Source organism: Myxine glutinosa, chromosome 1, assembly GCF_964187855.1.
Source record: "Myxine glutinosa chromosome 1, kmMyxGlut1.1, whole genome shotgun sequence".
Lineage (NCBI taxonomy): Eukaryota > Metazoa > Chordata > Myxini > Myxiniformes > Myxinidae > Myxine > Myxine glutinosa.
Window position 1 is genome coordinate 127158323 of NC_136261.1, and position 26647 is coordinate 127184969.

The window sequence follows — 26647 nt, forward strand, 5'->3', positions numbered from 1 at the left end:
ATTGAAGAGCACCACAGTTTGGCCAATGGGAATTGGTTTTTAGAACCCATAGTGTAAGAGGGCCAATGGTTTGGCCGGAGAAAGCCCCCGGGTAGTGTAAAGTTGTTAAAGTCATTTAGGAGATAGTTAGGATTGATGAACCTGTCGCACCATACGCAGCCACTTACCTGTGGTGATGATGATGACTCCACACCTGTGTTTTCTTTGTTTTGTTGCAGGAAATGAGAATTGCTGTGTGGATTGGTGAGACGCATCACGACGTGGATGAGACATTGGGGTGATTCCATCTCTCCCTCCCTAGGAGGGACTGATGTTGAATTGGTAATGGCAAATTTTGATGAGAGTTGAAAATGGCAAATTTGATTGGTTAGGAGGGAGAGAAGACGAATTTGGTACATGGGAGGAACGGGGAAGACAGTAGGGATGTTTGTTGATTTGTAAAGTAGATGTTTATGGGTAGTGTTGTGTTGTGTGGATACAGTAAGGGGTAAGGGAGGGGCCATGTAGGTTACCTGGTGGGGGGGGGGGCGTACGATAGGAACGTACCTGTCTCACCTGGTTCCCATGTGCCCCCAGTGTGCATTACCTTATATTGCGTGCACTTTTGCGCCCTTACCACCTTACTCACTTGTTTCTTCTTTTGTCTCCCACCTCCGAGGATCTGGCTTTGGGGTAGAGAGAGAGGAGAGAGAGGTGCTGGCTACGCAGTTGTGGGCCTGCACTTTCGCTGCTTGTTGCCTGGATCGATACACCATATGGACCGCAATGTTGGTGGCCACCCACAATGGACCGTAGTTCTTTTGCGGCCAAGCACCACCCGGGGATGGACCTATGGGTCAACGGGGCACCTATGCCATACAGGTGAACCACTAATAATTAACACCAAGTGCACCACAAGAAGAGCAAGAGACACCTGCAGGGTTAGGGGTTGTTGAAGTTATTTTGATTCCAATGAACAATGGTGACTGCACCGATTGGTGGTGGGGTGGTGCTTTTGATGCTGGGAAAGGGTGCTCTGCACGTTATTAAAGGGCCGTCGGCCACAGAGCACTCGTGGGTTGGTGTATCGATGTTGGCAAGCGCGCTCTCTCTATGCATAACATCTGCATGTGTTCCTCCAAAAACAGGTCCTGGATCGTAGTGTAAATAGCAGCGTAGTCTTGTAAATAATGCTCCCTACCGGCTGTATGTTTAGTTTGAGAATTCTTTCCGGATTCGGTTATCCTGTGGGTGTGTTTCTGTGAGGAGAAGGGTGCAACGTCGCAGGGGGACATATTTACTCATTTGTGAATATCTGTAAAACTGTCGCACTCAGGGTAGAGTTAATAGTAGAGGGAACTACATTGCGTGCCACACTAAAGTAGGTAAAAATTTATCGGGTCGGGACGCCCCGAGGGTAGAGAAGGGTGCAATGTTGCGAATATGGAATTTGGCCTCCATATCCGCTTGTAAATATTCCCCTATTTTCTCCGATACTCCCCAACTCTCCCCTTACCCCATTCCCTAGTCCCATTGTCTGTAAACAACACCCATTAGAGCCGATCTTCCCCTTCATTCCCCCATTAAATGTCGTGCCCAGGTCCCCCGCACCACACGTAGACAATTATAGGACATCTTGCTAGTTATTCTTAATCTATGTCAGTTAAGGACTTGTTTCCATTAATTATGACTCTTCGTTGCACCAGAATGTGATGATATGGCACCAGTAGGAGTTTAGGACCTTCCCATACCTCCCCGCATCTCTTCCCATCATCTCAAGCTCCAACAACAACCACAACAACAGCGGCTTTGCGTCCTCACTCCGGCTCGGTTGGCCGCCATTGAACATGTGCTCGACGGGGTTACCCAGAAGGGGGCTCCCTGTCGGCCCCTCGTCAAGGGCGGAGCCGGTAACCCCCGCACCCAATGAGAAGCCATGGGCCGATGCCATATGGGGCGGAGCTAACGAGCGAGGGCGTGACTCCCCGCCGGATATACGCGGCCCCGCGCCGGACGTGACGTCAGATGCGCCCCGAGCTTGGAAGGACAAGACGCCACCCTCCCGAGCGCTGAGCGACCTCCCCGGCATCTCCACCAAAGTCGCGACCCACGAGCGCTGAGCGACCTCCCCGCATCTGCTGGACACCACCGTACGTGATTCTGTCCCTGAGCCAGGTGCACCTGAGCCATCGACTGCCGCTTTCCTTGCCATCAAATCCCGTGTGAGTCAGCGTTGTCCCGTTTATCTGTGGTCTGTCTAGGGTTAATATAAGGTTGTGTCTAAGTGCCCACCTTCCTATGTTTCCCTCTTGTCCCTGTAATCTAACCTTTTTCGCCTTAATATAACCTCCTCCGGAGGTCTTGAGAACTGAACCCTTGGTGTCGTATTGTGTGATTGTAACCCAGCCGGGTGTCTTCTCTTTCCTATTGAGCCAGCGTAGCGCGATTAGTCAACATTCGGGCACAATCGGGTAACTTGTACGGATACGGCGGCCATCCCGCTCGGCCCACCATACCATCAAAGTCGTATCTGTAACAATATAAATACACGAGTACAAACTAATACATGAATATACCAAACTATGTACAAAATGCATGCAGATGGAAAAGAGAAACATTGTACATATAAATACACGAGTACAAACTAATACATGAATATACCAAAGTATGTACAAAATGCATGCAGATGGAAAAGAGAAACATTTTACATGTAAATACACAAGTACAAACTAATGCATGAATATGCCAAAGTATGTACAAAATGCATGCAGATGGAAAAGAGGAACATTGTACATATAAATACACGAGTACAAACTAATACATGAATATACCAAAGTATGTACAAAATGCATGCAGATGGAAAAGAGAAACATTGTACACGTAAATACACGAGTACAAACTAATGCATGAATATACCAAAGTATGTACAAAATGCATGCAGATGGAAAAGAGAAACATTGTACATGTAAATACACAAGTACAAACTAGTATATGAATATACCAAAGTATGTACAAAATGCATGCAGATGGAAAAGAGAAACATTGTACATATAAATACACAAGTACAAACTAATGCATGAATATACCAAAGTATGTACAAAATGCATGCAGATGGAAAAAAGAAACATTTTACATGTAAATACACAAGTACAAACTAATGCATGAATATACCAAAGTATGTACAAAATGCATGCAGATGGAAAAAAGAAACATTTTACATGTAAATACACGAGTACAAACTAATGCATGAATATACCAAAGTATGTACAAAATGCATGCAGATGGAAAAGAGAAACATTGTACATGTAAATACACAAGTACAAACTAATACATGAATATACCAAAGTATGTACAAAATGCATGCAGATGGAAAAGAGAAACATTGTACATGTAAATACACAAGTACAAACTAATACATGAATATACCAAAGTATGTACAAAATGCATGCAGATGGAAAAGAGAAACATTGTACATGTAAATACACAAGTACAAACTAATACATGAATATACCAAAGTATGTACAAAATGCATGCAGATGGAAAAGAGAAACATTGTACATATAAATACACAAGTACAAACTAATGCATGAATATACCAAAGTATGTACAAAATGCATGCAGATGGAAAAATGAAACATTTTACATGTAAATACACGAGTACAAACTAATACATGAATATACCAAAGTATGTACAAAATGCATGCAGATGGAAAAGAGAAACATTGTACATGTAAATACACAAGTACAAACTAATACATGAATATACCAAAGTATGTACAAAATGCATGCAGATGGAAAAGAGAAACATTGTACATGTAAATACACAAGCACAAACTAATACATGAATATACCAAAGTATGTACAAAATGCATGCAGATGGAAAAGAGAAACATTGTACATGTAAATACACAAGTACAAACTAATACATGAATATACCAAAGTATGTACAAATGCATGCAGATGGAAAAGAGAAACATTGTACATGTAAATACACAAGTACAAACTAATACATGAATATACCAAAGTATGTACAAAATGCATGCAGATGGAAAAGAGAAACATTTTACATTTAAATACACAAGTACAAACTAATACATGAATATACCAAAGTATGTACAAAATACATGTCCATGCAAAACTTAATACCTGTATACCTTTTTTGGGCAAATAAAAAATGATACTAACGTAGTTTATGTTAAATATATCACAATGCACTAACTTGTTATTGACTTTCTATGAGTCAAAAACATTTCTGTAATTTGTGTTTTAGCTTGAATTCCTTTGGCCTCGCCCAGTGCTGCCAATGCGAGAAACATTCCTCCGAGTTTTATCCTACTATCACCTATGTCCGCCCGTGACCTGAACGACCCTTTTGGCATCCTTCTGTCTTCAACCCGACTTCTAATGAACCAAAAAGTGTTTGTCAGCCAGAATTTGATCAAAAGGACAAACAGTGGAGTTTTTATGATTTTTTTTGAGACAGTCTGTCTTCAAATGTTTGTTTTTTTTCTGTCTAGCTCCTTTCTTTCCTTCTCCCAAGGATGTATGTACACCTCAGGTTTTAAAAAGCATCCGCGTTTACATTTGAAATGCCTATCATAATTTGGAGATTGGTGCTGTCTGGAGCCTTTAGAAGTCCAGCTTTCGTTTTACATCACATAGAATTAAGAACAGTGACCAGAGAATCTGCAAGCAGGAATTATGACAGAGCACCGACCTGCAATGGCCTACCCTTTTCGAAACACATCGTAAGATCGTCACCCTTCACGAACCAATGACAGAAGATGAGACAGGTGGGTTCAGTGGTTCATGTTAAAGTGATGTTGGCCGGTAAGAAGTGCGGGAGAAGAAGACTACTCCTTTTGCATCTTCAGAAGCAGTTTCAGCATCTTCAGAAGTAGGGATACCGAAGCATTTCCTTGGCTACAGGATACTCGAGTGGCTCATTCGTCCTAGTAAGCTGGTGCTCATTTTGTCGACCTTAGACAGGCTGAGTCCACCCACCTGGTGTTAATCAACGGCACGACAGCCAACGTCATGCTTTGAACAAGGGAAACTCAAATATTATAGCATAATTGAAAGTTTGTGGAACACTCACAATAAGGAGTATATGATTACAGTACCTGTAGAAAGTCTACACCCCCTTTCAAGATTTTCACCTTTTGTTGCCTTATAGCCTGGAATTAAATTGCATTAAACAGACTTTTTCCACCTTTATTTACACATCGTAACCCACAACTTCCAAATGAAAAACAAATTCTACAAATTTCAGAAAATTAATTAGAAATACAAAGCTAGAATATCTTGGTTGACTATAAATTAGCTCAGGTGTAATCAAACACCTTCAAAATCACACACCAAGTTAATTGGCCTCAACCTGTGTTAAATAGTGGTGATTCTGATTATTTCAGAATAAAATCAGCTGTTCGTGTAGGTTTCCTCTACTGGTTAGTGTGTTGCGGATATGGGATTTGCATCCATCCATATCCGCTTGTAAATATTCCCCTATTTCCTCAATACTTCCCAACTCTCCCCAATCCCCCATTCCCTAGTCCCATTTTCTGTAAACAACACTCTGTGGACCCGACCTCCCCCTATTTCCCCCATTAAATGTCGCATCCAGGTCCACCGCATCTCATGTAAGACAACTATAGGACATCTTGCTAGTTATTCTTAGTCTATGTCAGTTAAGGATTCGTTTCCATTAATTCTGACCCTTCGTTGCACCAGAATGTGATTGTATGGCACCGTTAGGAAGTTTAGGACCTCCCAATACCTCCCCGCAGCTCTTCCTCACAGTTCTCTTCAACAACAACAACAACAACAACAACAACAACGCGCGCAGGGAGTGCGCGTCCTCACTCCGGCTTGGTTGGTAGGAGTGGTGGGAGGGCACCAGGCCTTCCCAACGAGCCGCCATCGGACATGTGCTCGACGGGGTTACCAAACAGGGGCTCCCTGTCGGCTCCTTGTCAAGGGCGGAGCCCGGTAACCCCCGCACCCAATGGAAGCGGCGGACCGGCCCCAATTGGGGCGGAACCAACCAGCCGAGGGCGTGTCACTCCCCGTTGAGCATGCGCAGTGAGAGAGAGGTGACGTCAGATGCGCGCTGAGCTTGGAGCAAGCAAGACCACCTCCGAGCGCTGTGAGACCTCCCTGCATCTTTTGAACCGTGCTTTATCCTGTCCCCGAGCCAAGGTGCACCTTGTGCCATCGACCGACCTGCCCATCCGCGCCATCAATCCCCGTGTGAGTCTACCTTGTCCGTTTGTCCGTAGTCTGTCCGGGAATAGATAAGACTGTCTTTAAGTGCCCATCTCTTCTGTGTCTTTACCTCACTCTGCCTTGTAATCTACCCCCTTTTCTCCACCACTGTAATTGTACCCTCCTCTGGAGGTCTTGAGAACTGTACCCCTTGCGTCGTTTCATCTATCCCAGTCGTCGTGTCCTTTCCATCATTGATTTAGCATAGCGCGATTTGGCCAATGTCTGGGTGAATCGGGTGAGTGTAAGGGAAGAAAAGGGGAGCAACTGTTCGGTCGCGGAGCCTCCGCTCGGCAAATATAACATCTAAACCGCGGTCCGTAACAACTGGTGTCGGGGAGTGAGATACGAGGCTCGAACCAAAAAAAAAACAAAAAAAAAAACATCTAGACAAAATTTGGTCAAAATTATAAAGTACCGAAATTGCTTTTGTTTTACAAAAACCCGAATTTTGAAAGTCGCGCTATGGGAGATCAAGACGGCTGGGTTCCGGTAGAGGAGAGTGGGGTAGAATCGACCCAGGACCCCAGGGAAGAAGTGGGGAAAATGGTGGAGGAGAGTAAAGAAGGTGTGGTTGAGGGGGTATCAGGTGCACAAAATGGCGCTCTCGCGCACGTGGTTACAGCGGCACCAAATTTTGCCGCGCCCGTGACCGTAGCAGCGGGCTTTGATGTGGGGAACTTCATGGCGCAATTCACCGAGATGCTGAGAATAGAGGGGGAGAAATTGAGTAACCAAATTGAAGAAATAACGAACGGAATGAGGGCCGATATGAAGAGAATGGAGCAGAGGGACAGAGACCGCAGGTTGGGCGAGAGGGTCCCACGGGTGCACGACGAGGTAACGCGGGTCGAGAAGCTCTAGTTGAGCGAAGCGGAGGAAAGCGCGGGTACAATGACGGGGGTAGAAATCGCGACACGGGGTTTGGAAAAGCCGGCGACCGATGAGGTAGAGGGAATTTTATTAAAGCCAACGGTCGTCGAGGTGAGTAAAGAAAAAGCGGAAGTGGGCATTGAAATTGAAGAGACCGGGGACTTAGAAAACCACTCGCGGCAGGAGGAGGTGATGGAATATGTACAAGGTCGGTGCTCAACTCATAAATATGTGCTCACTAACCAAATAAAGAGTTTGCAGGTTTTGGTGCAGGGAGGAAGAAGAACCCCGAAGGTGAGCCGTGCTGTGTATTGTGCGGGGAGATTTTGTAAGAGGATGTTTGGCGACAAAAGAATTTTCGCGCGCTTGGGATCGAGGAAGCATCAGGGCGTTGGTGAAGGGTCCCGTGTGAGTAAAAATGGCACGCGTGTGAGGAAAAAGTGTGCGTCGGGGAATGAGCATGTTACGGAGCGCGAGTGTGAAACAGAGTGCGAGCGGGAATGCACGTCGGAGGGTCTGTGTGAAACAGAGTGTGCGGAGTGTGACACGGAGAGTGAGTTGGTGATTGCGCAGGTGCGAGAGGGCACATCGGAGCGCGAGTGTGAAACCGAGTGCGAGCGAGAATGCACGTCGGGGTGTACGGAGTGTGACACGGAGAGTGAGGTGGTGGTGGAACGTGTGCGAGGAAGCACACCTGAGTTGGTGGTAGCGCGAGGGTGGGAGAGCCCATCTGAGCGCGTTAGTGGGTGGATGCAAGAGTGCACGCCCATGGTGAGTGGTACGGAGTACGTACCGAGGGAGAGTGCGCAAGACGGTGCACGAGGTGTGTTAAAAGAGTGTGCGAGCGGCGAGGGTGCGCAAGAGTGTGCGCGAGAGGTGTGGTGTGTAACAGGGAGAGCGTTGGTGGAATGTACGGACGGCGTTGGAACGCCAGGTTTTGTGAGGGTGAAAGGGGTAGCGTATGCGTGTGAGCATGCAGGTGAAGCATCGACGGTAACCGGGTTAGCGGTTAGAGCGACGGATAGCCGATGCGAGCACTCGGGGCGCGGTGTGCTTTGTTGGGTGCGAGGCCCGGTGCGGATCGAAGCTGCGTCGTTTCTCTTCGAAGCGTCGTTGCCGATTCGGGCTTGGCCCCGCCCTGCACGGTCGAGTCCGGGCCTTGTTGGGCGAGGCGACCGGTCCGGTTCAAGGGCGAGTGGGAGGAAGCGGAACGGTGCCCACTGGCGGGGACGGGGTTCCGACCGGGGGAGATTGAGCCATCGGGCCCGGGACCGTAAGGTGCCGCGCCGAGATGGTGCGTGGAATCTCGGCCCGACCAAACCACCTCCCTTGAACCGAAAGCCGGACGGATTCAACCTGCAGGTGACCAAACCACCCGAATTCATTGCTCGGCTTTACGAACCGAGTTTAATGATGTCACGACGCACCGAGGCTAGGATATAGTGGACTGTAATGATGGTGATAGTGATAGTGATTTGATACGAAATTTAGAATAGTGAGTAGAATTGGCAGAGTGATTGGCAAATTTTTGATTGGTTGGAATTTGGACGAGCAAAATTGATAGTGGGACCTCCCCGATGTGGTGGGATGGCAACTCTGTCATCCCTCACAAAAAGGGGGGGGGGCAAAGGAGCACTAGTTTATGGGGTTGATGGCAGTGAAAACTAGCCCGGGAGGGTTAGGATATATCGTGTGTAGGGATCTAGCGAAGATGACATTAGGTAACGTTAAGATTAGTTAGTGACAAGGATACCTGTAGTGGGGACGCAGGTAGATTAGTGTGGATGATAATGACGTGGTATGTGCTTAGTTTAAAGGGAAGACGGGGAGCACTAAGTTAGCAGGGCAACAGGTAGTTCAGATGATGCCGTGTGAGTGTTGGAGGTGTATTCAAGTGTATTGAGCAGTTTGTGAGGAACAGGTGTGACTGAACAGGTGTGATTGCACAGGTGTGCAACTGAACAGGTGGATGGAGCAGTGTATGAGGGAGTGATAGTGATGAGTCGGGCTGACCAAATGGTCCAGGAAGAGGAGGAGGGTGCAGGTGGCACCAGGTGAGATTGCACAGGTGTGCAACTACAGGTGAATGGAGAACAGGTGTATGGAATAAATGGTCTGGAGCATATATGGAGTATTGGAATGGATGGTCGTGGAGTGAGTATGGTGGAAACTATGGAGTGGGGTGGATGGTGCGAAGGTGTGAATGGGGGAAGAATGGACCCCCATCACGAATACCCGGGGCGGGTAGTGTAAGTGTTAGGTAGAGGGTACAGGTAAATTGTGGTTGGATATTGGCATCTGTGGTGCGGGTGGAAGAATGATGTTTGGATGGGTGCATTAGTGTTGTGGAAATGGCTGGGCATGTAGCCTGTTAGTGTGTGTAGTTGGTTTGGGCACTCCACCACTGTGAGGATGTCGGCCAGGTGAGGCCGCAGGTGGGCTCTGGGAGCCGGTAGTTGTGGATGGGGCCCGAGGATCCGGAGGACGGACCCGGGTAGCCCAGTGCCAGAGGGCACCAGGGGGTGACAGAGCCAGGAGGGGCCTTCCCCAATTAGATAGGTTAGGGTGAGGAGCTAGGTAAGCTCGGGTGGCAACTGCAGTGGTGGAGGTGTGCAGGTGGGTAGACCTGCTGGGAGAGCTACACGTCTCAGCCCAGAAATTGTGCAAGGGCACCGGGAGATGAATCGGGGGAGTGAGACCCCAAATTGAGAAGCACCACAGTTTGGTCAATGGGAATTGGTTTTTAGAACCCATAGTGTAAGTTGGCCAATGGATTGGCAGGGAGAGACCCCGGGTAGTGTAAAGTGTGTTAATGTCATTTAGAGGATAGTTAGGATTGAAGTCTCCTCGCACCATCTACATCCACTCACCTGAGGTGACAGGTACCTCCACACCATGCCATGTTTAATTATTTTTATGTGCAAATGTTTTGGATTGTGAGATGCATCATGACGTGGGTGTGACATTGTGCTTGATGTTCCATCTCTCCCTCCTTATGAGGATTGATGATGAATTGATGATGGCAAATTTTGGTTAGAGGGATTGTGGTGACGAATTTGGTATAAGGGAAATAAGGGGAAGACGTGACAGTAGCGACGGATTTGTAAATGTGTAGATTTTTGTACATATGGGGTAAGGGCAAGGGTAGTGTAGGTGACAGGGGGGTGACGTACGGTAGGGATGAGCTTTCTCATTTCGCTCTCCGTACGCATTTCGCCTTGCATTGCCTTATTGATGTGTACCCTTGTGACCTTACCCCTCGCTCATTTGTCTTGCCCCCCTTTTGTCTCCCACATGACCTGTGCGCCATTGGGCGCCGAGGGGAGCGTGCGTGAGTCGGCCATTGTGCGCCCGGAACTCCCAGAACCAGCTGTCTGCATCGATGCACCACATTATGGACCACATGTCTGTGGCCGAGCACCACTTATGGACCCCATGGGTTGGGGCGTGGCCCCTCTGCTGGAACCGGCCATGAGGGCCCAAAATCTTGCTGGCGGACCTTGGCCACAGGGCACCGATGCCCCACAGGTGAACCACAGTAGTCGGCCTGGTGGGCCATAAATAAATAAAAGGGACACGTTGGGTGCAAGTTTTAATGCAAATAGGCCGCCAGCAAAGAAATGACAACATCTGGAAGAAATAATAATAGCCAGCAGAGGGAGCCGAAGAGCAAGAGACCACCTGCAGGGTTAGGGGTTGTTGTTTTTATTTTCATGAACAATGGTGACTGCACCGATTGGTGCTTGAGGGTGCTTTGGTGCGTTTTTTGGGTGCTTTCATGGTGCATTGATGCAGAGCAGACTGTCTACCCCCCCAGAAAGAACAATCACAGGTCCTGGGTTAGTCTTGTAAATAAAGTAGCGTCAATTGTAAATAATGCTCCCTACCGGCTGTATGTTTAGTTTGAGGATGCTTTCCGCGATTCGGTTATCCTGTGGGTGTGTTTCTGTTAGTAGAAGGGTGCAACATCGCAGGGGGACATATTTACTCATTTGTGAACATCTGTAAAACTGTCGCACTCAGGGTTGAGTTAATAGTAGAGGGAACTACATCTGAGTGCCACACTAAAGTAGGTAAAAATTTATCGGGTCGGGCCGCCCCGAGGTCGAGAAGGGTGCAGTGTTGCGGATATGGGATTTGCATCCATCCATATCCGCTTGTAAATATTCCCCTATTTCCTCAATACTTCCCAACTCTCCCCAATCCCCATTCCCTAGTCCCATTTTCTGTAAACAACACTCTGTAGACCCGACCTCCCCCTATTTCCCCCATTAAATGTCGCATCCAGGTCCACCGCATCTCATGTAAGACAACTATAGGACATCTTGCTAGTTAAATCTTAGTCTGTCAGTTAAGGATTCATTTCCATTAATTCTGACCCTTCGTTGCACCAGAATGTGATTGTATGGCACCGTTAGGAAGTTTAGGACCTCCCAATACCTCCCCGCAGCTCTTCCTCACAGTTCTCTTCAACAACAACAACAACAACAACAACAACAACGCGCGCAGGGAGTGCGCGTCCTCACTCCGGCTTGGTTGGTTGGAGTGGTGGGAGGGCACCAGGCCTTCCCAACGAGCCGCCATCGGACATGTGCTCGACGGGGTTACCAAACAGGGGCTCCCTGTCGGCTCCTCGTCAAGCGCAGAGCCCGGTAACCCCCGCACCCAATGGAAGCGGCGGACCGGCCCCAATTGGGGCGGAACCAACCAGCCGAGGGCGTGTCACTCCCCGTTGAGCATGCGCAGTGAGAGAGAGGTGACGTCAGATGCGCGCTGAGCTTGGAGCAAGCAAGACCACCTCCGAGCGCTGTGAGACCTCCCTGCATCTTTTGAACCGTGCTTTATCCTGTCCCCGAGCCAAGGTGCACCTTGTGCCATCGACCGACCTGCCCATCCCCGCCATCAATCCCCGTGTGAGTCTACCTTGTCCGTTTGTCCGTAGTCTGTCCGGGAATAGATAAGACTGTCTTTAAGTGCCCATATCTTCTGTCTTTACCTCACTCTGCCTTGTAATCTACCCCCTTTTCTCCACCACTGTAATTATACCCTCCTCCGGAGGTCTTGAGAACTGTACCCCTTGCATCGTTTCATCTATCCCAGTCGTCGTGTCCTTTCCATCATTGATTTAGCATAGCGCGATTTGGCCAACGCCTGGGTGAATCGGGTGAGTGTAAGGGAAGAAAAGGGGAGCAACTGTTCGGTCGCGGAGCCTCCGCTCGGCAAATATAACATCTAGACCGTGGTCCGTAACAAGTGCATTACACAGCAAAGACTCAACCATGAGTACCAAGGAGCTTTCCAAGGACATCTGGGATAAAGTTGTGGAAAGGCACAGATCAGGGGATGGGAATAAAAATATTTCAAAGGCCTTGAGTATCCCTCGGAGCAAAGTCAAGACAATCATTAAGAGTGGAAGGCGTGTGGTACTACCAATACTCTGACAACATCAGGCCGTCCCTCCAAACTGGATGACCAAGCAAGGAGGAGTCCGATCAGAGAGGCCACCAAGAGGCCAATGGCAACTTTGAAAGAGCTACAGGCCTTTATGCTAAAGACTGGTCACTGTGTGCATCTGACAACAATACCCCAAGCACTCCACAAGTCTGGCCTGTATGTGGTAGAGTGGCAAGAAGGAAGCCATTACTCAAAAAATCCCACCTTGAGTCCCATTTGAAGTGTGCGAAAAACCATTACGGAGATTCTGAAGCCATGTGGCAAAAAGTTTTGTGGTCTGACGAAGCCAAGAAGGAACCTTTTGGCCTAAATGCAAAACGTTACATTTGGCGCAAACTCAACACAGCACATCACCCAAAAAACACCATTCCTACTGTGAAGCATGGTTGTGGCAGCATCATGTTATGAGGATTCTCATCAGCAGGGACTGGGGCACTTGTCAGGATAGGAGGGAAAATGAATGAGGCAAAATACATTTTAAAAAATCCTCGAGGAAAACCTGCTGCGCTCTGCAAGAAAGCTGAAATTAGGATGGAAGTTCACCTTTCATAATGACAATGACCCGAAGCACACAGCCAAAGCTACACTGGAGTGGCTAAGGAACAAACAATTAATGTCCTTGAGTTGTCCAGTCAGATCCTCGACCTAAATCCAATCGAAAATCCCTGGCATGACCTGAAGATTGCTTCCATCAATGCTCCCCATGCAAATTGACTGAGCTTGATCAGTTTTGTTCAGAAAAATGGGCAAACAAGTACACATACATTCAAAGTACACCGCCCCATGCCAAATAATTAAATATGCTGCAGCGCGGCATTGCCGGGGCGCCCATTGAGGCTCCATTGGGAGGGAGAGGTGTACACTAATTGATTGATTAATTGTATAATTAAAATCAATAAAAGATTATCACAAAATATTTTCATAATCAATTGGCCAATCGCATAACTAAACCACTAGTGCTTCATCCGAAGATGTATCTTTTAGAAATTTAATTAAATAAGTCATTTATAAAAAATTAAATAATTAATTGATTACTCAATAAATAATTAATCGATTAATCAATAAATAATCAATAGATGAAATTATTAATCAATAAATCAAAAATATCCTTGATAGCCACATCACTTGGTCACTCATGTCCAAATATTAGCTTCCCAGCTCAAAAGGTGCCTGAGATATTGGCCAAATGAGAAAGAAAATAAATAAATGATTAATAATGAAAATAAATAAATAATAATCATAAAAAAAATTAAATTATTAATCAATTTGGTCAGAGAACACATAAACTACCACTATTTCATCAGAATCTGTAACTTAAAAAAAAAAAAATTTTTTGGTCATTAATCGAATAATTAAATAATTAAGCGATTAATTGATTAATTAATAAATCAAAAATATCCTTTGCAGCCAAATCACCTGGTCATTGGCATGTCCAAATGTCAGCTTCCTAACTCAAAAGGTGCCTGAGTTAATGGTCAGAAGAGAAAGGAAATTTGATTAATTAAATAAGTACTTAATTAATCGCTAATAATTAAATAACTCCTCAATTTATTGATTAATCAAAAAAAAAAATAGCGTTTTTGACAAAGGACTTGCTCACTATTGTGCCGAAATTTCAGCTTCCTAGCTCAAAGGATGGCTGAGATATCGTCCGGACAACCAAGAAAGAAAACAAGAAAGAAAGAAAACAAGTACACATACATTCAAAGTACACCGCCCCCATGCCAAATAATTAAATATCCTACAGAGCGGCATTGCCGGGGCGCCTCCGGCGCCCGGCAATACCGCAGTGCAGCTCATTGAGGCTGCATTAGGAGGGAGAGGTGTACACTAATTGATTGATTAATTGTATAATTAAAATCAATAAAAGATTATCACAAAATATTTTCATAATCAATTGGCTAATCGCATAACTAAACCACTAGTGCTTCATCTGAAGATGTATCTTTTAGAAATTTAATTAAATAAGTCATTTATAAATAATTAAATAATTAATTGATTACTCAATAAATAATTAATCGATTAATCAATAAATAATTAATAGATGAAATGATTAATCAATAAATCAAAAATATCCTTGATGGCCACATCACTTGGTCTCTCATGTCCAAATATTAGCTTCCCAGCTCAAAAGGTGCCTGAGATATTGGCCAAATGAGAAAGAAAATAAATAAATGATTAATAATGAAAATAAATAATAATCATAAAAAAATTAAATTGTTAATCAATTTGGTCAGAGAACACATAAACTACCACTATTTCATCAGAATCTGTAACTTAAAAAAAAAATTTTTTTTTGTCATTAATCGAATAATTAAATAATTAATCGATTAATTGATTAATTAATAAATCAAAAATATCCTTTGCAGTCTAATCACCTGGTCATTGGCATGTCCAAATATCAGCTTCCTAACTCAAAAGGTGCCTGAGTTAATGGTCAGAAGAGAAAGGAAATTTGATTAATTAAATAAGTACTTAATTAATCGCTAATAATTAAATAACTCCTCAATTTATTGATTAATCAAAAAAAAAAAATACCGTTTTTGACAAAGGACTTGCTCACTACTGTGCCGAAATTTCAGCTTCCTAGCTCAAAGGATGGCTGAGATATCGCCCGGACAACCAAGAAAGAAAGAAAACAAGAAAGAAAACAAACAAGTACACATACATTCAAAGTACACCGCCCCATGCCAAATAATTAAATATGCTGCAGCGCGGCATTGCCGGGGCGCCTCCGGCGCCCGGCAATACCGCAGTGCAGCTCATTGAGGCTGCATTGGGAGGGAGAGGTGTACACTAATTGATTGATTAATTGTATAATTAAAATCAATAAAAGATTATCACAAAATATTTTCATAATCAATTGGCTAATCGCATAACTAAACCAGTAGTGCTTCATCCGAAGATGTATCTTTTAGAAATTTAATTAAATAAGTCATTTATAAAAAATTAAATAATTAATTGATTACTCAATAAATAATTAATCGATTAATCAATAAATACTTAATAGATGAAATGATTAATCAATAAATCAAAAATATCCTTGATAGCCACATCACTTGGTCACTCATGTCCAAATATTAGCTTCCCAGCTCAAAAGGTGCCTGAGATATTGGCCAAATGAGAAAGAAAATAAATAAATGATTAATAATGAAAATAAATAAATAATAATCATAAAAAAATGAAATTATTAATCAATTTGGTCAGAGAACACATAAACTACCACTATTTCATCAGAATCTGTAACTTAAAAAAAAAAAATTTTTTTGTCATTAATCGAATAATTAAATAATTAATCGATTAATTGATTAATTAATAAATCAAAAATATCCTTTGCAGCCAAATCACCTGGTCATTGGCATGTCCAAATATCAGCTTCCTAACTCAAAAGGTGCCTGAGTTAATAATGGTCAGAAGATAAATGAAATTTAATTAATTAAATAAGTACTTAATTAAACGCTAATAATTAAATAACTCCTCAATTAATTGATTATTCAAAAAACAAAAAATACCGTATTTGACAAAGGACTTGCTCACTACTGTGCCGAAATTTCAGCTTCCTAGCTCAAAGGATGGCTGAGATATCGTCCGGACAACCAAGAAAGAAAGAAAACAAGAAAACAACCAGAGTGAAAACTGAGTACTCTCTTTCAGCGTGCGTCACTGCCGAGCCCCCTTCGGTGCCCAGCAATGACGATTTGCAATGCCTGGAGATGGCATAGGAAAGGTGCGGTGTACAACAAGTACAAATACATTCAAAGTACACCGCCCCATGCCAAATAATTAAATATGCTGCAGCGCGGCATTGCCGGGGCGCCTCCGGCGCCCGGCAATACCGCAGTGCAGCTCATTAAGGCTGCATTGGGAGGGAGAGGAGTACAATAATTGATTGATTAATTGTGAAATTTAAATATATAAATGATCATAAAATATTTTCATAATCAATTGGCTAATAGCATACCTAAAGCACTAGTGCTTCATCCGAAGATGTATCTTTTAGAAATTTAATTAAATAAGTCATTTATAAAAAATTAAATAATTAATTGATTACTCAATAAATAATTAATCGATTAATCAATAAATAATTAATAGATGAAATGATTAATCAATAAATCAAAAATATCCTTGATAGCCACATCACTTGGTCACTCATGTCCAAATATTAGCTTCCCAGCTCAAAAGGTGCCTGAGATATTGGCCAAATGAGAAAGAAAATAAATAAATGATTAATAATGAAAATAAATAAATAATAATCATAAAAAAATTAAATTATTAATCAATTTGGTCAGAGAACACATAAACTACCACTATTTCATCAGAATCTGTAACTTAAAAAAAAAAAATTTTTTTGTCATTAATCGAATAATTAAATAATTAATCGATTAATTGATTAATTAATAAATCAAAAATATCCTTTGCAGCCAAATCACCTGGTCATTGGCATGTCCAAATATCAGCTTCCTAACTCAAAAGGTGCCTGAGTTAATAATGGTCAGAAGATAAATGAAATTTAATTAATTAAATAAGTACTTAATTAAACGCTAATAATTAAATAACTCCTCAATTAATTGATTATTCAAAAAACAAAAAATACCGTATTTGACAAAGGACTTGCTCACTACTGTGCCGAAATTTCAGCTTCCTAGCTCAAAGGATGGCTGAGATATCATCCGGACAACCAAGAAAGAAAACAAACAAACAAGAAAACAAGACAAGTACACATACATTCAAAGTACACCGCCCCATGCCAAATAATTAAATATGCTGCAGCGCGGCATTGCCGGGGCGCCTCCGGCGCCCGGCAATACCGCAGTGCAGCTCATTGAGGCTGCATTGGGAGGGAGAGGTGTACACTAATTGATTGATTAATTGTATAATTAAAATCAATAAAAGATTATCACAAAATATTTTCATAATCAATTGGCTAATCGCATAACTAAACCAGTAGTGCTTCATCCGAAGATGTATCTTTTAGAAATTTAATTAAATAAGTCATTTATAAAAAATTAAATAATTAATTGATTACTCAATAAATAATTAATCGATTAATCAATAAATACTTAATAGATGAAATGATTAATCAATAAATCAAAAATATCCTTGATAGCCACATCACTTGGTCACTCATGTCCAAATATTAGCTTCCCAGCTCAAAAGGTGCCTGAGATATTGGCCAAATGAGAAAGAAAATAAATAAATGATTAATAATGAAAATAAATAAATAATAATCATAAAAAAATTAAATTATTAATCAATTTGGTCAGAGAACACATAAACTACCACTATTTCATCAGAATCTGTAACTTAAAAAAAAAAATTTTTTTTGTCATTAATCGAATAATTAAATAATTAATCGATTAATTGATTAATTAATAAATCAAAAATATCCTTTGCAGCCAAATCACCTGGTCATTGGCATGTCCAAATATCAGCTTCCTAACTCAAAAGGTGCCTGAGTTAATAATGGTCAGAAGATAAATGAAATTTAATTAATTAAATAAGTACTTAATTAAACGCTAATAATTAAATAACTCCTCAATTAATTGATTATTCAAAAAACAAAAAATACCGTATTTGACAAAGGACTTGCTCACTACTGTGCCGAAATTTCAGCTTCCTAGCTCAAAGGATGGCTGAGATATCGTCCGGACAACCAAGAAAGAAAACAAGAAACCAGAGTGAAAACTGAGTACTCTCTTTCAGCGTGCGTCACTGCCGAGCCCCCTTTGGTGCCCGGCAATGACGATTTGCAATGCCTGGAGATGGCATAGGAAAGGAGCGGTGTACAAAAACAAACAAGAAACCAGAGTGAAAACTGAGTACTCTCTTTCAGCGTGCGTCACTGCCGAGCCCCCTTTGGTGCCCGGCAATGACGATTTGCAATGCCTGGAGATGGCATAGGAAAGGAGCGGTGTACAACAAGAAAGAAAGAAACCAGAGTGAAAACTGAGTACTCTCTTTCAGCGTGCGTCACTGCCGAGCCCCCTTTGGTGCCCGGCAATGACGATTTGCAATGCCTGGAGATGGCATAGGAAAGGAGCGGTGTACAATATTGCCCGATCAAGCTGTGCAAATTTGATAGAGACCTATCCCAACAGACTCACAGCTGTAATTGCTGTCAAAGGTGCTTCCACCAAGTATTAACTCAGGGGGGTGGACACTTATCCAACAAAGATAATCTAGTTTTGTATTTTAAATCAATTTTCTGAATTTTGTAGAATTTGTTTTTCACTTGGTAGTTGTTGGTTACGATGTGTAAATAAAGGTGGAAAAGTGTGATTTAATGCAATTTAATTCCAGGCTATAAGGCAACAAAAGGTGAAAATTTTGAAAGGGGGTGTAGACTTTCTATAGGCAGTGTGTGTGTGAAAACTGTGATGGAGAGTTGGCGACTATATCCATTTTGTTCACCCAATGTGTCCTCCCCTAGTCCTCATTCTTCCCCACATCTCATATTTCCCTAAGTCTCCCTCTATTTTATCCTCCAACCCATCTGTTGATATGTTTCTCCTCCGACTTCTTCCCCCTCCCCCTCCAACCCAACCCCACACACCCTCTCTCTCTCTCTTTCTACAGTTCTTTTTGTTTTGTTACGTCCTAATCTTTTCTGTGTTCTATGTTCTCCTCGAGCCTCGACACTGTATACAAAAAACTCTACATGTTGTGAGAATGATTTATAGGGGGTAACTTTGCATAGATTACATCGATTATAATAGTAATTATTTCCCATATTGCATGTTAGTGTAGCAGCATAGCAAACCTGTTGTGCATTTTGTGATACAAGCACCAAATTTGGCACAAATGTACATTAATATGTTGCGAACATTTTCAGATATTGGGCCACTTGAAATTCCGTAATTTTTTTTTTCAAATTTTTTCAAATTTCGTAATTTCAAATTTTTCGGGTGACACCGTCACAATTTCGGTCTTCGAGGCCGGCCGATATAGTGGGGCGGCTTAGCCCAAATATTCAAAAGAATTGTGCATTTTGTGATACAAGCACCAAATTTGGCACAAATGTACATTAATATGTTGCGAACATTGTGTGGTCAGCAATGAAGACGAGAGTCTGAATTACATGTATGCAAAAGACCTTGTGAACCAGTGAAGCAAATACACGGGTAAGCATGAATTAAATCTAGGGCATGATATAATTTCCATGATGTTTACCTCTACACTCAATGGTGGAAGGAGGTAATGTTTTGATCCCAGCTTGTCTGTATGTCTGTTTGTCTGTTAGTCCACAAAATTCCAGACAAAGCTTGTAGTAGTGGTAGTTGTAGTGGTAGTGGTGATAACAGAAATTGTTATATAGAACTGAACTTATATTATTATTATATGCAGAAAATAACTTCATTTCTATATGCCCTGCAGTGGACAGGTTAATTGGTTTATGCACTGAAGGGGTCACCCTGGTGTGCACTGCTGTGTTCTGCCTCACTGAGTTGTTCAGGTATGATGTACTCAGCACAAGCTTCCGGTCGGCCCGGAGGTGGGGGTGCGGGGCCTGTCACGGAACGTCAAAACAAACGGCCTGCCGGGGCCGCCCGAAAGTCGGGCGTGAGGGGCGCGTCCACTAATGGAACGCCTCTCGCTTCCCAGATCGAGGGCCACGTGGTCAGGAGAACCTCGTCCCTTCCGGTCACACTTTGCCTATCGGCCGGCCTCGAAGGCCGAAATTGTGACGGTGTCACCCGAAAAATTTGAAATTACGAAATTTAAAAAATTTGAAAAAAAAAATTACGGAATTTCAAGTGGCCCAATATCTGAAAATGTTCGCAACATATTAATGTACATTTGTGCCAAATTTGGTGCTTGTTTCACAAAATGCACAATTCTTTTGAATATTTGGGCTAAGCCGCCCCACTATGTATTCGTGTAAGAGTGAAGTAATTTAATTGTGATAAAGAATATGCATCGTTTTATGTGTAGAAAGTTTCTATCCTCCCTTCCCGAATGCGTGTCTAAAACCGCCATCCCTTCACATCCTTTAAATGCTCTCACCTTCATAATCTGTCCGAAATATGTCTTTTACGGGTCTGATAGGCCACCATGCACAAAATTTGGTGTGAAACGCAACCCTGAAGCTCAGGATCACCCCCTACCTGCCAGCATCATCTGGGGGAAATATTGGGGAATCTGGAGTCATGCCCTACCTGCAAACTTGGCCCTGGGCCAATAAAGGCCGAGTGGGGAGGGGCTAATGACATCATGGCTGTGAGTAGGGGCGCAGCTATAAATATGGCTGACATGATCAGCAGGAGAGAGAGAAGTGAGAGAGAGCATCCTGAGCAGACAAGAGAAGCTGTGCCCCAGCCACAGTGGTGTTCCTCCCCAGATCAAAGCCAGTGCAGTCACAGCAACAGTTATGCTCCCCTAACCCCATGAAGTAGGCCACACCCACCCTCTCTCTCTCTCTCTCCCTCTTGAACAAGACCAAGGGAGTGTCATGAATTGTTTTCCCACCAGGATGTGCCTCAACGTCAAACTCACTGGGTCCTGCTGGACAAAGCCTTGGTATTTTAGTTTCGTCCTTTCCTTTTGTCTATCTCCTGTGGTAAGTGTGAGGCCTTAAGGAATCGTTTAATTAACCTTCCAAAGGTGTATCCCTGAGTATACCCATTCTGTATGGATGGGTACACCCAGGCATACACCTATCTAGGGTTAAGGAGCTACCATTCATTCATAGTTTTGACGGGGGTGGATTCATGGATTTATGGGTTTTTTGAGATAATTATTATTGTATTGCTTCCATTTGTATTCTCGTCCTTTTTTCCGAATACCTTATACCCCTCGACCCTGTATACAAACGCAACCCTGAAGCTCATGATCTGTGTTCTAGCTGCACACAGTTCCTGAACACTATGTGTTCTCTAGGTGCACCTGAGTGTTTCTGATCGCTATTAGAATTATACATGCCTGTTAAGAGACAGATTAGGTTCGGGCGATTGGCGCCCAGAATGAGACAGTTCCTGTGCCCGGCGATTCTAATGGCGACCTTATCTCTTGGCAGATAAGGTCGCCATTAGAGAACAGGATTACAGTACTGAGCAGCGTGACGCATCGACTGGTTCGGTGGTTCCATTAGTTTTTTGTTGGAAGATGACGGATGACATTATCTATATTATAATAGCCGTAGATGATTCTGTCTGTCTGTCTGTTGGGTGTCTGTCCGGGGTGTGGCTTACTCGGTTTGCAGAGTAGCTCCACCCATAGCTCCACCCATTCTGGGAGTGGCTTCATATAATTATAAACAAATATCCACCATTTTATTAACTCGCATAGCTTTGAGGCCTGTTTTGTAGGCCCGTGGTGTCTTGCTCTCTCTCCCAGTTTTATTTCAAATCAAATTCGATATATCATTTCATTTTTCACAGTCGCTAACATAGTTTTAGACTCGGTTGAAAAAAAACGGGAAGAAAATCCAATGAAAGTTGCCCTTTATAGAACGAAATGAATTCTCAAACGCCTGTAACTTCAAGGCCATTGAGTCTCTCTCACGCCTTTATCTCCAATCTAACTCATCATATGATTTCATTTTTATCGATGGTTTCAGACTCGGTGTCAGCAATAATTGAGAACATTCCACACACGTGGAAAATGCAGAGATGTATTTTTAAAAATCGCGTCATGGTGCATCATACACCACCCAACATGACACCGACGGCAACGTGTCAATATATATTAAAAATTCGCTTTTGCTTTTCCTTTAAGATGTATTACTTTTTCGTTTGATGACAGTCGTCACAAAAACGTCAACAATGATGCCGACATATATTTCTTCGTTTTTATTTCGTTCAACATTATTAGCCGGAAGTAAAATATGTTTCAGGAAATTACCGAGATATTTCTTCGTTTTTTTTATTAGTTATGTGCGCATACACTTTAAATAGGTTTATTTGAAATCTTTAATTTTCCACAAACATTCCACACACGCGGGACAATGCAGAGATATATATTTTTAAATCGCGTCATGGTGTATCATACACCGCCCAACATGACACCGACGGCAACGTGTCAATATATATTAAAAATTCGCTTTTGCTTTTCCTTTAAGATGTATTACTTTTTCGTTTGGTGACAGTCGTCACAAAAACGTCAACAATGATGCCGACATATATTTCTTCGTTTTTATTTCATTCAACATTATTAGCCGGAAGTAAAATATGTTTCAGGAAATTACCGAGAGATATTTCTTCGTTTTTTTTATTAGTTATGTGCGCATACACTTTAAATAGGTTTATTTGAAATCTTTAATTTTCCACAATATAATTTACTTGCCATTTATCATTTGATGATTACGAGACACTTCCTCTTGAGGATCGTGACAATTCATGCACTGCGTGGAAACTTCTATTTCCAAAATGAATGAGACGATCGATGAAGAACGCAGACTTGAACAGGATGTAGCAAGAAAGCGAATGAGACGGGCGAACGAGTCCGTCGACGAACGTCAATGCAAACTTGCGGGGTCACCCGTGGGAATCCCACGGGCATGGATGTGTGTGACATTTCGACATATTGAGTTAGATGCTGCACATTCATTTTTACAAAATGGTTACTGGCAAGTCATCAGATCCAGAAATGGTGTAATGAACACAATTTATTTACGCGAAAGCAAGACGGCCCGATTTCCGATTCCGACGGGCCGACGGGCGAGACGGGCCGATTTGGAGCAAGAAAAAGAACGAGACGGGAGAAAAACGAGAGAAACGAGACGGGGAAAGCCGATTGGAGAGGCGAGTGAGGAGCGATTGGAGAGGCGAGTGAGGAGCGATTGGAGAGGCGAGTGAGGAGCGATTGGAGAGGCGAGTGAGGAGCGATTGGAGAGGCGAGTGAGGAGCGATTGGAGAGGCGAGTGAGGAGCGATTGGAGAGGCGAGTGAGGAGCGATTGGAGAGGCGAGTGAGGAGCGATTGGAGAGGCGAGTGAGGAGCGATTGGAGGGGCGAGTGAGGAGCGATTGGAGGGGCGAGTGAGGCGCGATTGGAGAGGCGAGTGAGGAGCGATTGGAGAGGCGAGTGAGGAGCGATTGGAGAGGCGAGTGACGAGCGATTGGAGAGGCGAGTGAGGAGCGATTGGAGAGGCGAGTGAGGAGAGATTGGAGAGGCGAGTGAGGAGCGATTGGAGAGGCGAGTGAGGAGCGATTGGAGAGGCGAGTGAGGAGCGATTGGAGAGGCGAGTGAGGAGCGATTGGAGAGGCGAGTGAGGAGCGATTGGAGAGGAGAGTGATGGATTGGAGAGGAGAGGAGTGTGAGGGATTGGAGAGGTGAGGGATTGGAGAGGAGAGGAATGTGAGGGATTGGAGAGGAGAGGAGTGCTAGGTGGAGAGAGGAGAGTGTCAGGTGGAGAGAGGAGAGTGTCAGGTGGAGAGAGGAGAGTGTCAGGTGGAGAGAGGAGAGTGTCAGGTGGAGAGGAGTGAGGGGTCACATATTATGTGAAATAAATAAATTGTGTTCATTACACCATTTCTGGATCTGATGAATTGCCAGTAACAATTTTGAATGTGCAGCATCTAACTCAATATGTCGAAATGTCACACACATCCATGCCCGTGGGATTCCCACAGGTGACCCCACTATATTTCTTCGTTTTTATTTCATTCAACATTATTATCCGGAAGTAAAGGTTCACATGTTCATTTCACGTGTGCAAAAACAAACTCCATTTCACGTGTGCATGGACATGAAACAGACGGGAAATTGCTAAGAGATATTTCGTTCGAAGCAATTCTACACCGCCCAAATAAAATATTTCACCGATACACCGAGCGAATTTCAGCGAATTTCACCGAGTTTCAGGAAATTACCCAGAGATATTTCTTCGTTTTTATTTCATTAGTTACTAGCAGAAGTACTCAGCGTTGCCGGGCAGGGGAGGGGGGAAGGGCACGTACACTTTAAACATGTATATACATGTGGGACGTGTGTGTGTGTGTGTGTGTGTGTGTGTGTGTGTGTGTGTGTGTGTGTGTGTGCGTGCGTGCATATATGTGTGTGTGTGTGTGTCTGTATGTGTATATGTGTGTGTGTGTGTGTATATGTGTGTGTGTGCTTGTGTGTGTGTGTGTGTATGTATGTGTGTGTGTGGGTGTACATGTGTGTATGTGTATATATATGTGTGTGTATATGTGTATGTGCATATGTGTATGTGTGTGCATGTGTGTCGGTGTGCATGTGTGTGTACACATGTGTATGTGTGTGTATATATGTGTGTCAAGTCGTAGATTCTTTATTGACAATTCTCTGTTATGACAGCCGACTGCATGTCCCAAGTGAGGTAAACCCCGCCGGGAACGCGAATAGAGCGGCGTGCAGGGAGTGTTGAGATTCGTGCGGAGGCACGAGGGTGCGCGCCAAGACGGGGGGGGGGGGGGCGGCGTGGCGTCATCGCGTTAAGATGGTTGTGCCAGGTCGATCGGCGATCTCTGAATTTAAATCGGATTTTTGTCATGTGTGTTGTGAAATTAAACGTCTATCCGAGAATCCTGGCAATGTTCGTTTTATTAAAATGTGGTACAAACCTGCGTTTCTGCCGTGCGGCTCCGTGGAAGTTAGAGTAGAGTTATTGTGTTTTTAGGCAAAAGCCGAGCGAGCCGCGAGTCACGGGTGTGCTGTATGAGGTTGCTCGGAGGATGTGTGCCCAAATGCATTGTGGGTCATTGCGACTTTGCTGAATATCGGACGCTGGATGTCGGACGTTCATGCGCGCGTGGAATGTGTAGTTTCAAGCGGAGTGCTCGAATTGCAGATATAAACTTGAAAAACATTAATTATATAATCATAGCGGCGCCTGAATTTTAATAAACATGCTTCAGTTTGTGTTTAAAATGAGGTCATGCTGGACAATTGTATACGTGTGCTTTTTTCGAGGCTGGTCGTAAAACCACGCCCACATGCGCTTGTTTTTGCGTAATGCTAGTAGAATGACATGAACCTATCGTTAACCATATATATTTTGTTTTAATCACAGCAACGCATGACTCTGTATAAACATGCTTTGGATTACTCATGTACACAAACCCATAAAATATATGGGTTTGTTTGGCTAAGCATACACTCTCCTCTTTGTGAGTTACATTTCTGTTTTCTCGGAGCCCAGAGAAACATTTGGTCCAAATGATAAGGAAGGGCTGACTCCCCCGAATGATAACGGTGGGAGGGACTCTCGCCAGTCGCTTCGTTCTCTCGGAGATTTTCTGATAATCGTATTCGTATATAAGTGAATGAGAATCAATGCGTTTTCAGGAAGGCTTGACTTGGCATGTTCTTGCTGTAGCTTGCTGTAGACGTCGGTCTCCTCCGGATCTGTATAAGTTGGCTTTAATAAAAAACTGCGTCATTTTTCAGGCTATTTGTGGACTTCTTTGCAAACGAAGAGCTGATTCTTCACAAATGGTACCAGGAGTGGGGTGTCAACAGACGCGGAGGACGGGAAGCGGAACCCGGGCGACGGAAGGAAGGCTGCTCGAGGCCGGGACGCTGGCACTCTAATTTGATTAAGGTGAGCAATTGTCTTATACCAGAGGGCTATCTTTCCAAATTTGTACCTTGCTTCTTCGAACGGGTTCAGTCCGCTTCCCTGTCATCCGCGCTGTCTGCACTCGAACAGAATTGTAAGTAAAGGCTCATTTAGGCCTCAGAATGACGTGGTTTTGTTAAAGCCAGGATAAACAAGTAAGGATAAACAAGTAAGGACTTAACAGTAAGCTTAAAGTTACAGTTAGCACCAGGAGGGGAAAGTGAGGTCGGACAGCCGTAAAGGTTGAGCCAGGCCAAGAACTTTCCAGGAAGGATCAGCCCAGAGCAATAAGATGGGAAGCAAGCTAACGAAAGAAAGGGAACCCCTTAAGGGAACCCCGGCATCTTTCATGTTTAAGAGGCATCATTTTGCCGCGGTAAGACCATTAAAGGACTGGGCTGTGTTAACTAAAGATTTAAGTAGTCCCTGGCCAGAGGAGGGATCGTTTGCACTTGACAAGTTGGAAGTGTTGTACGGAGCTTTGGATAAGCTACAAAGGGAAAAGAAACACTTCCCACCCGATTACTGGAAAGTGTATGGCTGGTGGGAAAAGGAAGG